Source organism: Scyliorhinus canicula, chromosome 26 (genome assembly GCF_902713615.1).
Source record: "Scyliorhinus canicula chromosome 26, sScyCan1.1, whole genome shotgun sequence".
Lineage (NCBI taxonomy): Eukaryota > Metazoa > Chordata > Chondrichthyes > Carcharhiniformes > Scyliorhinidae > Scyliorhinus > Scyliorhinus canicula.
In genome coordinates, this window is record NC_052171.1 from 16,223,400 (window position 1) to 16,235,614 (window position 12,215).

The 12,215-nt window shown below is 49.8% G+C and overlaps 1 protein-coding gene across 1 annotated transcript in view; it reads left to right on the plus strand.

Moving 5' to 3' along the window:
- LOC119957300 (receptor expression-enhancing protein 1-like) overlaps positions 1–12,215 on the plus strand; it is a 433,776-nt gene that overhangs the window by 68,785 nt on the left and 352,776 nt on the right. The window lies entirely within an intron of this gene.

Consider the following 12,215-nt stretch of genomic DNA (forward strand, 5'->3'; position numbering starts at 1 on the left):
TGTGCCGGGAGGGATGAATCAGTCTGTTTTTCCCTGCATTTTTGCTGTGAAATCATTGTTTGCCGAGGTTGATCGAAGCAACGTCCATGGAATCCCCACAGTGCAGAGGGAGGCCATTCAGCCCGTTGAGTCTACACCGAAACTCTGAAAGAGCACCCACACCCAGCACTAATACCCCCCCCCCCCCCCGCGCCCCGCCCTTTCCCGGTAACCCCACCGAACCTGCGCACCTTTGGACTGTGGGAGGAAGATGGAGCCCCCGGAAGAAACCCACGCAGACACGGGGAGAATGAGCAAACGCCGCACAGTCGCCCGAGGCCGGAATCGAACCCGGGTCCCCGGCGCGTTGGGGCAGCGGTGCTAAACAACCGCGCCACCGTGCCGCCGTGATGCAACCTCAAAGGAGGGACCTGAGCCTTTACATACGCGAGTCTTGGCGGTGGAGAGGCTCGTCATCCGGAAGCCCAGGCGAATGGTCTCTGGAGGGTGGAGCCAGGGAAAGACTCGGAGTAAATGCACTGATCGTTGCACTGTTTCATCAACGGGCAAGTGACAGATGAGCAGTCAGCCTGACGCCTGTTCAGCAAGAGATGTTTCCTGTCACACCGGGGATGTCTGAAAGAGGAAGTGCCCCACTTGTCATTGCCCTCTCCAAACAATAGTTACAGCTCAAAAGGAGGCTGTCTGGCCCATCTTACCCATCCCCGCTCTTTGAAAGGCTTGTCCAATTCATCCTGTTCCCCTACGCTTTCCCCGGAACCCAGCATGTTTCTCCCCTCGCCCCGTTTCTGCCATTTATCCACTTGCCTTTTGGAAATTATTGCTGGAGGCACCAACAACTCTGGCTCAGGCTAATTCTTTCAGAGGTTACCCTGAATCTGTGGCTAGCACAACTGAACCCCCTGCCCCCCCCTCACCCCGGGAACAGCTTCTGCATCAACATCATTCGTGCTTTTGAAAACTCCTATTAAACCACATTTTCACCTTACTTGATCTGAGGAGATAGTCTCGACGTTCTGCAATCTCTGAAGTGTCGCTGGCCAGGATCAGCATTCGTTCTCCCTCTCTATTGGCCATTTCGGAGGGCGGCTGAGAGTCAGCCACCTTGCTGTGGGTCGGGAGTCACGCTTGAGACAAACCAGGTCAGGTTGCGTCTTCCTAAGGTACACGGGTGAACCAGATGGGTTTCCACAACCGTCGATGGCGGCCGCCGTTACCGACGCTGGCTTTCAATTGCAGATTTTATTAACGGATTTCGAATCACACCAGCTGCCTTTGTCCAGAAGCACCGCTTCTCATCGTTTCTCGGCCCTGTTTACATTGGCCCCCATCTCTGACTTCTTTAGGTGAAAAGGGTCGACCTGATTTGCTTTCTCCCGAACCCCTTGTTTGAAGAAATGACCTCGGCAGATCTCCGAAAGAGCCAACCACAAGTTCTTGCCATGTGCCTGCAAGCCACATTAAGGTTTTCAGCAACGTGGGTGCGTAGTTGGCCCGAGGTAGATGGCATGTCAAGGTGGTAAGGCAGAGGAGCGTAGACAGTTTTGCTGGTTGAGTGTTAGAGACCAGTGACCAGAGAAAGGGGACACACAGTGAGAGAGGGCAAACCTTTAAGGAAACCCTTCCAATCTGTGAATAAGAAAGAACTGAAGGATGTTCCGTTACTTGCGGATGGATAGGATGGATGAGCAGGAAGGAAGCGTTCATCCCGTGTGAACAAATGGAAACAGATTTCAGAAAGCTAATTGTCCAATATGCAAGCAACAAATTAAAGCAAAAGATTTCGGAGATTATTTTGCAAGCAACAGTTAATGCCATGTCTCTGTTAATCAAGTTGTTGACCCTCGGTAATTGTTTTTGTAGATACAGTCTATTGTTGATTTGAGTCTGAACTAGCTTGTAATTCAAATCAAGCAGCTGGAATAAAACAACACTGGAATATTTTTGAAGCAGTTTGAGTTGTAATTATTCAGCAATTGGGACCCAGCTACAGTACATGGAATAGAGCATTGTGGGGGTTACGATTCACCACAAACTGAACTGGACTAGCCATATAAATATCAGAGCAGGCCAGAGGCTGGGGATTCTGAAGTGAACAACTCCCCTCCTGATTCCCCTAAGCCTGCCCACCATCTGCAAGGCACATGTCAGCCGTACGCGGTGGAATTCTGTGCACTCTCATGGATGAGTGCAGCTCCAACCACACTCATGAAGCCATCCAAGACAAAGCCAGCGGCTTGATTGGCGACCCATCCGACCCATCCGCTGCCATAACCATCTCACCAAGGCTCCGTCAAGAGGCTCCTGAAACCCATAACGCTTACCACCTTGAAGGGTAAGGGCTGGAGATGTCTAGAACATGAGGCAGCTGCAAGACCCCCTCCAGCTCACACACCATCCTGACTTGGAACCCTCCCCCACCTCCCTCCTACAAATTGCTACACTGTACCACACTGAGTCATGCAGTTCAGGAAGATCCCAGTTCACCTCCCCACTCGCCCTGATTTTAGCTGGGCCAGATGTCAGGACAGGAACCCATCGGTCAACGTTCTCTCTCCCGGTGACTTCCAGGCCATCTGAGGATGTTTGGATTAGCCATCGGGTGGTTGTTGCACAGTTGAATCACAGCTGAAGAATGGCCATGTTGGTCAGTTAGCAGCACCTGCGGAAGACGGGCACATTCAGGGAAATATGTAAATAATTACTTCTTAATTTTTCCCCCTTGAATGGTCTTTACTGGTAACGTGTGCTGTAACTGCTCTGCAATTGGCACTTGGATGAGAGAGAACTGTAGTGAAATGCATCACTGTATATACACATGGGGTTAATGTAAATACACTACAACTAAGTAACCGCTGGGGGGAACACCAGAGATGTCATGACATGCAGACATACAACCAATGGGCCATTAGAACAGGACACAACCAATGGGTAATCAGGACACCCAGAGGTGGCATTACCACAAGGGGGCACTGCACAACCCATATAAAAGGACAGGGCACACAAGCTCTGCCTCTTCCCACAGACAGACATCTAGAGAGTTAGACAGGGTTGATCAGAAGCATCACACCTGTTATGGGTGAGGTGTTTTCAGAACCCCAAAATGTATCGTGGAGTTCAACCAACCCCCACCTTTAATGGATTGTTGCTTTTGAAGCACACGGCTTGTTCCCCAGGTGTAGCACTACAATTATGGACATGTGGTTTTTAAAACAAAACAATGTTTATTCCTTGAACTGAAATTAACCTTTTAAATAAATATTGGCTCTCTTAACACCCCTTACTTCAAAGATAACCCCAAAAATAATACAACACTACCCAATCCTGCAAACTGTTCCTTTACACGTCCAAAAGACTTAACGAATCCTTCAAACAGAAGCACATTAGATTTATATTCAATACTGAGACCTTTTTATAATTCCGACTTCACCAAAGGATTAAGAGATAGTCCTTCATGGCAGAGATCACCAGCATTGCAGCTCATAGCCACACCCAAGCTTTCTTCAAACTGAAACTAAAACTCCCTAAAAGCAGAAGTGAGCTCAGCCCCCCCCCCCCCCCCCCCCCCCCGCGACATCACTTCAGTAATATGATCAGCCTAATTTCTTAAAGGTACATTTCTTAAACATCCAATTCTTAAAGGCACTCTCACATGAGACACCCCAGCACGTGACTTAAGCAAGCTGGTACAGTTAGACTCAGTTCCAAAAGTTAGATTAGCAGAGAGTCGAACTCATTTGAGAACTGTGTTAATATTTCAATAAACACGTTGAACTCATTTCAGAGTCTGGCGCATCCTTTAGTTAATCCTTTAGTAGGGAAGATGCTGGAATCTATCATCAAGGAAGAAATAGCGAGGCATCTGGATAGAAATTGTCCCATTGGGAAGACGCAGCATGGGTTCATAAAGGGCAGGTCGTGCCTAACTAATTTAGTGAAATTTTTTGAAGACATTACCAGTGCAGTGGATAACGGGGAGCCAATGGATGTGGTATATCTGGTTTTCCAGAAAGCTTTTGACAAGGTGCCACACAAAAGGCTGCTGCATAAGATAAAGATGCATGGCATTAAGGGTAAAGTAGTAGCATGGATAGAGGATTGGTTAATTAATAGAAAGCAAAGAGTGGGGATTAATGGGTGTTTCTCTGGTTGGCGATCAGTAGATAGTGGTGTCCCTCAGGGATCCGTGTTGGGCCCACAATTGTTCACAATCTACATAGATGATTTGGAGTTGGAGACCAAGGGCAATGTGTCCAAGTTTGCAGATGACACTAAGATGAATGGTAAAGCGAAAAGTGCAGAGGATACTGGAAGTCTGCAGAGGGATTTGGATAGGTTAAGTGCATGGGCTAGGGTCTGGCAAATGGAATACAATGTTGACAAATGTGAGGTTATCCATTTTGGTAGGAATAACAGCAAACAGGATTATTATTTAAACGATAAAATATTAAAGCATGCTGCTGTGCAGAGAGACCTGGGTGTGCTAGTGCATGAATCACAGAAAGTTGGTTTACAGGTGCAACAGGTGATTAAGAAGGCAAATGGAATGTTGTCCTTCATTGCTAGAGGGATGGAGTTTAAGACTAGGGAGGTTATGCTGCAATTGTATAAGGTGTTAGTGAGGCCACACCTGGAGTATTGTGTTCAGTTTTGGTCTCCTTACTTGAGAAAGGACATACTGGCACTGGAGGGTGTGCAGAGGAGATTCACGAAGTTAATCCCAGAGCTGAAGGGGTTGGATTACGAGGAGAGGTTGAGTAGACTGGGACTGTACTCGTTGGAATTTAGAAGGATGAGGGGGGATCTTATCGAAACATTTAAAATTATGAAGGGAATAGATAGGATAGATGCGGGCAGGTTGTTTCCACTGGCGGGTGACAGCAGAACTAGGGGACATAGCCTCAAAATACGGGGAAATAGATTTAGGACTGAGTTTAGGAGGAACTTCTTTACCCAAAGGGTTGTGAATCTATGGAATTCCTTGCCCAGTGAAGCAGTTGAGGCTCCTTCATTACATGTCTTTAAGGTAAAGATAGATAGTTTTTTGAAGAAAAAAGGGATTAAGGGTTATGGTGTTCGGGCCGGAAAGTGGAGCTTAGTCCACAAAAGATCAGCCATGATCTCATTGAATGGCGGAGCAGGCTCGAGGGGCCAGATGGCCTATTCCTGCTCCTTGTTCTTCTGTTCTTATGTTCTTAAGACTGCATCAAGTAGCAGCCTGTGATCTCCGAAGCAGCATAACACAACAAGAACAAAACATTTTCTGAACCCCCCCTCTTGGCAGTTCCCTCATTTTTCTTTTAAAGCCCTTGTCCTCTGGCGTTTGAACCATTTGAACGAGACGGGGGCCATTCGCACAGACTAAATCTGCAAAGAGCTCAGACTGGCAAACCTTAAGTTCTACCCTGCCATTGCCCCACAGTCAGCTGAAGCAAGTCCACCGTTCACAATATCTCCTTTGAAGCTGGAGACCTGGCGGCATCCTTGTTGCTCACACCCCGTCACCTGCTGAGATTAGTCACGGACAAGAGCCAAATACTGTGGATGCTGGGGAGGTGAATCGTTTTTAAACACTCAGACGGTCATCTCCTGTCCGCCGCTCGCCAGAGAAATTGGAATTAGCTCCTGTGACTCAGAAAGCAAACCGAGATTTTGACGCACGTCCACCGCGCATTCTTGTGGGTGACAAACACCGGCATGTTGTACGCAAAGGGGATTTGATATGCTGAATGTGTGACAAACAGCCACGGGCTGATGGATCGACATTCTACTAACCCTTGTTGCCTGGCAACCTAATTCTTCAGAAGACAAGGGAACTCTTCAGACGGCCAGAGGTGTTTGTCACAGTGGTTGCCTCTTGCCGATTTATCAACTAGACAGGTTGGAGGGCAGCACGGTGGCCTAGTGGTTAGCACAACCGCCTCACGGCGCTGAGGTTCCAGGTTCGATCCCGGCTCTGGGTCACTGTCTGTGTGGAGTTTGCACATTCTCCCCGTGTCTGCGTGGGTTTTGCCCCCACAACCCAAAAATGTGCAGAGTAGGTGGATTGGCCACGCTAAATTGTCCCTTAATTGGAAAAAATAATTGGGTAATCTAAATTAAAAAAAAAAAACTAGACAGGTTGGGGGCAGTCAGGCAAGAGGAAGATGCAGCAGTTAGACGAGATGGAAAAAAAAAAAAAATCCTTCAGCCCGAACTCGCAACTGAAAATCAGGGAGATCTGCCCCGTTCCAATTTCTCAGACCTCAGCGGGTTCGAGCGAGGGCACCGGCCCAAGGTGTCTCAGGCGACGGGGTGGTGTAGCACCTAGGAAGCTTTGCCCATCGTGTCTGCGCCGGCTATCAAGCACCTACCTATTCTCATTCCATTTTACAGCCTTGAACCCTGTGGCATTTCAAGAGCTCATCGAAGTGCTGCATAAAAGTTGTTCCCGATTCCCACCAACCTCTGGGTGGAAAGAGGTTTTCCACAAATCCTCAGTGGGCCCTCAGGGGAGATCAGTCGGATTGTCCTCAATAGGGGTTGTAACACCCATCCTGCCCCATGCCTTTAAATGTGTGCCCCACCCCCCTCCCCGGTTATCCATCCCTCTGCTGAGGGCAACAGCTTCTTCCCAACCACCTTTTCCATGTCGCTCATAGTTGTGTACACCTCTCAGCCTCCTCTGCTCCAAAGAAAGCACCTTCAGACATCCCGCTGAAAGAGGCTGCAAGCTCAGCCCATTCTAATCATGCGGGTTGATGCTCACGAGAAAAATGGGAATGCGATTCCCATCCACGTGCGATTTCCCCAACTGACTAAGTTTGTCTGGTGCAGTCACAGCCGAGGGGGAACAGGGACCTGTGTTTCGGATGGATTCCGATTGTTTCAATTCGTTCCGACTCAGGCCAAACAACACAACTCACCAGCCATATAGCTGTTCCCAGGGCCAGGCTGATTGGGCTGCGTGGGGCGTTGAAGATTCAATCATTGGTCTTGCAGGATTGAATGATGTTTGAGCTCTGCATGCTGCCTCGCTTACAGAAGGAAGTTCAGTTGTCTCCGACTGGTGCTTGCCAGTGCTTGCTGCCCGATGTGCAGTGTTATGCTGTGGATGGGTGCCGACTTACAATGAGCTTGAGACTATTCTGCCCGCTGGTATCAGTCCCAGTCGCCTGGGATTGGCGCCGAAGCGGGACCTGCAGATTAGGCTGATGTTGTCCAACCAACTCCTCCAGTCCGTAAGCAGTTGAGAACGCCGGAGGCGAGCCTCTGAGATGGTTATGGGCTGACCCTGCTGGTTAGCTGTTGGACTTGCATCTCTGACACTTCTTCTGTTCAGATCAAGCCCAGATGGAAGAGAATAAAAGTTTCCGTTTGGGGTACCGGCCCTGACATGGAGGAAACTGGGAGGAGTTTCAATTTAGTTGCCCTTGGGCACGTGTCTGCAGCGGAAAACTGTTCCTCATCTGGCACGAGGTTGTATCAATTCCATAGGGACCTGAGGTGGGAAATTGGAAATCCCACACAGGTATCCTTCTGAGTTTGGGGGATAATTTTGGGACGGATGGAAGGAAGTTTCAGTGTCTGTCACAACCCATCTTGTGTCCGGACATGGGAGTGTTTCACAGACTGGTACAGGGGGGGGTCTCGATTCTACATCTGAAGCTGGTTTCGCACGACTCGTTTCCGCTCCATGAGCAACATCGGCCGGATAGCTCATGGGAATCACAGAATGGTTACGGTGCTGGAGGAGGCCATTCAGCCCATCGCGTCTGCACCAGCCCTCCAAACACGCCAGGACTCAGTGCCATTGCCCTGCCTTTTTCACCCCGAACCCCTGCACATTGTTTCTATCCAAGTAATCCCCCGATGCCCACCTGAGCGCCTCGACTGAACCCGACACCACCACACTGCCAGGCAGTGCAGTCCAGGTCCACACCTTCTCCCATCACATTTGCTTCTTTTGCAAGTCACTTTTAAACCTGTGCCCACCCCTCCCTCGTTCTTTTTTTTTTTATAAATTTAGTGTACCCAATTCATTTTTTTTTCTATTAAGGGGCAATTTAGTGTGTTCAATCCACCTACCTTTGCACATCTTTGGGTTGTGGGGGCGAAACCCACGCAAACACGGGGAGAATGTGCAAACTCCACACGGACAGTGACCAGAGCCGGGATCGAACCTGGGACCTCGGCGCCGTGAGACTGCAGGGCTAACCCACTGCGCCACCGTGCTGCCCTCCCTCCCTCGTTCTTGATCCTTTTATGATTGGGATCAGTTATCTCCCTGTCTACTCTGTCCTGCCCCCTTCACGATTTTGAACACCTCTATCAAATCTCCCCTCAGCCACCTTCTCTCCAAGGAGAATGGTCACAACCCCTCCAATCTATCCTCAGAACTGAAGTTTCTCATTCCTGGCATCATTATTGTAAAACTCTTCTGCACCCTCTCCAACGCTTTCACAGGCTTCCTGTGATGGTGGTGCCCAGAACTGTACACAATACCCCAACAAAAAGTGCCTTGTATAAATTCAGCATTACCTCTTTTCTTTTGTACCCTATGCAACTAATAATAAAGGCTGGAAAGTTCATGAACTGCACTCTCTACCTGTTCAATGATCCTTCAAGCCACCTTTAATGATCTATGGACACATCCATCCTGGGCCCTCTGCTTCAATTCGTAAACTATGAGGATAGGATACTTCAGGAAGGATCTTCTATATTGAAATGAACTTTATTAGTCAGACGGGATTGACCACATGGACATTGAAGAAAAAAACAGCTTATTGATGAACAGTTAAGCATAGATTCATAGAATTTACAGTGCAGAAGGAGTCCATTCGCCCATCGAGTCTGCACCGGCTCTTGGAAAGAGCACCCTACCCAAGGTCAACACCTCCACCCTATCCCCATAACCCAGTAACCCCACCCAACAATAAGGGCAATTTTGGACACCAAGGGCAATTTATCATGGCCAACCCACCTAACCTGCACATCTTTGGACTGTGGGAGGAAACCGGAGCACAAGGAGGAAACCCACACACACACAGGGAGGATGTAGAATCATATCATAGAATCATAGATTTACGGTGCAGAAGGAGGCCATTCGGCCCATCGAGTCTGCACCATTTGCAGACTCCGCACAGACAGTGACCCAAGCCGGAATCGAACCTGGGACCCTGGACCTGTGAAGCAATTGTTCTATCCAGCTCCAAAAAAAATTACAGAAAGGTCTTCGAGCTTATTTTTGTATCTGCTTCTAAAACTGTCAATTGAGCAAAATCCACATGGGCGACACGGTGATGCAGTGGTTAGCACTGCTGCCTCACGGCGCTGAGGACCTGGGTTTGATCCTGGCTCTGGGTCAGTGTCCGTGTGGAGTTTGCACGTTCTCCCCGTGTCTGCGTGGGTTTCACCCCCACAACACAAAAAGATGTGCAGGTTAGAATAGATAGATTGGCTCTTAATTGAGAAAAAAAGAATTGGGCACTCTAAATTTCTAAAAATAAAAGGAAAAACAAAGCAAAATCCACGCAAACAGGTCAAATGCCGTTCATTAATACAGATGACGCTCAGTGGCTCATTGATTTATCCACAGAGTCCTTGCACAGAGAGAAGCTTTCAGAAGTCATTCTGAGAAACACAACCCCTTTCCTCCGAATCCAGAGCAAAACTAGAAAAATAAAACTAAAAACATCAGACACAGTGCAGGGCTGGAAAACTAAATTGAAACAGAACCGACCCCTTCCGTCAGTGACAGCACAGCCTTCCTGGCTGTTAACCCCTGAACCACAGCTGCAGCGGACATATCGGGTGTGATTCACCGGCTGCGTCCCATCGGAATCGGAACGGGACACGCCCGGTAAATCCCGCAAGAGGCCTCTTACGGGATTCGGGACGCTCGTCACGCCCCGTGAGGTCGAGTGCCACAATGGGCTGGATCCAGATTTATGGAGTTAAGTGTGCAGTTGGAAGACCCTAGTCGGGTGCCGTTTGGTGCTGGTCTCCTGGGCAGCACGGTAGCATGGTGGTTAGCATCAATGCTTCACAGCTCCAGGGTCCCAGGTTCGATTCCCGGCTGGGTCACTGTCTGTGTGGAGTCTGCACGTCCTCCCTGTGTGTGCGTGGGTTTCCTCCGGGTGCTCCGGTTTCCTCCCACAGTCCAAAGATATGCGGGTTAGGTGGATTGGCCATGCTAAATTGCCCGTAGTGTCCTAAAAAGTAAGGTTAAGGGGGGGGGGGGTTGTTGGGTTACGGGTATAGGGTGGATACGTGGGTTTGAGTAGGGTGATCATTGCTCGGCACAACATCGAGGGCCGAAGGGCCTGTTCTGTGCTGTACTGTTCTATGTTCTAGGGGACCAGGCGGAACGGCACTTGGTCGGGGGGGGGGGGGGGGGGGGTCTCCCCGGCAGTCAGGGGCCCCGGGTGGTAGGCCACTGTGCAGGGTGGCATCCGGGCATCTTGGCCCTGCCAGCCTGGCACCTTGGCATGTGCCACTTGATCAACCCAGCAGTGACACGTGGGTGCCACATTGCCACTGCCAGGGTGCCCATTATGGCACTTGCAGGCTGACAGGGACTCCTCCAGGGTGCCAGGCTGGCGCTACCAAGGTGCTCGGTGGCATTTCGCCCATGCTGGGACTCGGGGCTCTGAGGTTCCCCACCCTCTATGTGAAGGGGTGAGGGGGGTGGGGGGGGGGAGGGCTCAAGAACCCCACAACAGGTGGGTTAGGTGGTCCGGGGGCCCCGTCGGGGAGCCAAGAAATCGTGGAGCCAAGAAATCATTATGACGCTAAGTGCAGCCTCAGCCTCGAAGGGCATTCCCGGCCGAGGCTTGAACAAAAATAACAGAGTCCCTTTCGATAGCGGTAGTGAGGGGAACAACCCCTCGAAACCCACTCAATACGGGACTCTTTTTTTATCGTTAAATTGAGCCCTTAATCTGGATACTTTAATCTGCACTCTTAATAACATTACATCAACAGAAACGTAATATCATATGTGTAACATTTTCACACATACACCACATGGCATTAGAGAGACAGTAGGTGGGATAGCAAGGGGATCAGTCAGGCAGGAGTGGACAACTACTGAAGGTCAAAGGTGTTAAGCGTCCCACTGTTGTGCACTTCAATCACTGAAAATCCTGGGTTTAATGATTAGAAGACAGTCTGTCATGAAATGAGTCTGCACCACTTGAGGTTTTTCCCTCCTGCAGTGCGGCAGCGGATGAAAGGATTTTTATGGCCAGTGCCCTTCTGTTGCCTCAACGCTTTTATCCTGAAAATGGGCTCAGCCGACTCGAGCAGCGTGTTCGGCGCCGCTGCGCGCCTCGAGAGCCTCCCGGGTTTCCCTTCCTCTGGAGTTCAAGGGTTGCGTTTTTGGGGCGGCCGCGGAGGAATTTTTACGGGCTCACAGGGACTGGTCAAATCCTCTTTCCGCTGCCAGACCGAGGGACGATGAGGGACGATGACCTGAGGGGGATCTTTAAGATGAAGGAAGGGTTTTTGACAGGACTGACATTGAGAATGTGTTTCCTCACATCCAGTGGGGGGATTCAGGGGAAACCTTGTTGCCCATGCAGTGTATGAATGTGGTATCCGTGCCCGAAGCGCCAAGCTGTGTAGGTAAGCAAATGAAGGAGAAGGGAATCACGGGGCCTGCTGACGGAGTTTGCGGAACAAGGGTGGAGGGGAGCTTGTGTGGATCACAAGCTAGCATGGTTCGGCTGGGCCGAATGAAATGAAATGAAAATCGCTTATTGTCACGAGTACTCTTCAATGAAGTTACTGTGAAAAGCCCCTAGTCGCTACATTCCGGCGCCTGTTCGGGGAGGCTGGTACGGGAATTGAACCGTGCTGCTGGCCTGCCTTGGTCTGCTTTAAAAGCCAGTGACTTAGCCCAGTGTGCTGAACCAGCAGCTGGCCTGTTACTGAGCTGTTAATATCTTGTAACATCCAATCATCATAGCACAAGTGGCTGGCAATGTGGTTTCACAGCGCTAGGATCCCAGGTTCCATTCCCCGCTGGGTCACAGTCTGAACGTCCTCCCCGTGTCTGCGTGTTTCGTCCGGGTGCTCCGGTTTCCTCCCACAGTCCAAAGACATGCAGGTTAGATAGATTGGCCATGATAAATTGCCCTCAATGACCATAAAGGTTAGGAGGGATTATTGGGTTACGGGAACAGGATGGAAGCGAGGGCTTAAGTGGGTCGGTGCAGACTTGATGGGCTGAA